The following is a 1,156-nucleotide window of genomic DNA, read 5'->3' as shown; positions in this document are numbered from 1 at the left end:
CTTCTAGTTTTCGAAGTATGTAGTCACATTTGTGACCTTTTAAAGTCTCACTGAATTAAGAAAGGTAGGTGAAAAATAGTTTTAGAGGTTATCATTTTATTTAAAATGGCAGTAGCCACCTCAGATCAGAACCCAGGTCTGTTGATTCTTGATGTTAAGTTGCTTCCAGGAGTATGCCTTGTTAAAAATGATCTTAGCTCCTGACAGCCTAGAAATTCTGAGAAAATTGAAATGTTACTTATTCCAATCCTCTTTTGCTTATTATGAATAATTTCTACTTTGACAATAAATGTAGCATTAACGTTTATTTTAAAGTTAAAAATTATGGATTCCATCTATCAAAAAGATACAGTTCCAAGAGAGAAATTCTTTATTTTTCTAGCTTAATTAAGTCCATCACTTAAAAAAATATTTTATTTTTTCTCAAGCATAAGAGATTTTGCAAGACTTGGATCTAACAGCAGAAATATTATATCCTTGCCTGAACAAATCACCATGTCTCAAAAGGACAACAGCTAGCTTAAAAATATAAGGTGACACACACTATGTTATGTACATAATATTGGATCTTTCAAGGCAGCATAGAATGATTTCCCAGTTTGCCAGCAAGAGTAATACCCAGTTCAGCATAAACATTTTTTTAAATGAACAATGTATATGCATCAGTTGGGTTTTCAATGATCTAAAATGGCATCTGGAGAGCTGATATACAAATATATATATATTTTTCACATCTTTATTGGAGTATAATTGCTTTACAATGGTGTGTTAGTTTCTGCTTTATAACAGAGTGAATCAGCTATACATATACATATATCCCCATATCGCCTCTCTGTTGCATCACCCTCCCACCCTCCCTATCCCACCCCTCTAGGTGGTCACAAAGCACCAAGCTGACCTCCCTGTGCTATGCGGCTGCTTCCCAATAGCTATCTATTTTACAGTTGGTAGTATATATAAGTCCAAACCTTTTATAAAAAGACAGCATATATACGGGTCTTGTTTTTGTATCCATTCAGCCAGTCTATGTCTTTTGGTTGGAGCATTTAATCCATTTACATTTAAGGTAATTATCGATATGTATGTTCCTATTACCATTTTCTTAATTGTTTTGGGTCTGTTTTTGTAAGTCTTTTCCTTCTCTTGTGTTTCCTGC

The sequence above is a fragment of the Physeter macrocephalus genome, chromosome 16 (assembly GCF_002837175.3).
Source record: "Physeter macrocephalus isolate SW-GA chromosome 16, ASM283717v5, whole genome shotgun sequence".
NCBI classification, from domain to species: Eukaryota; Metazoa; Chordata; class Mammalia; order Artiodactyla; family Physeteridae; genus Physeter; species Physeter macrocephalus.
This window is presented reverse-complemented; position numbering follows the sequence as displayed.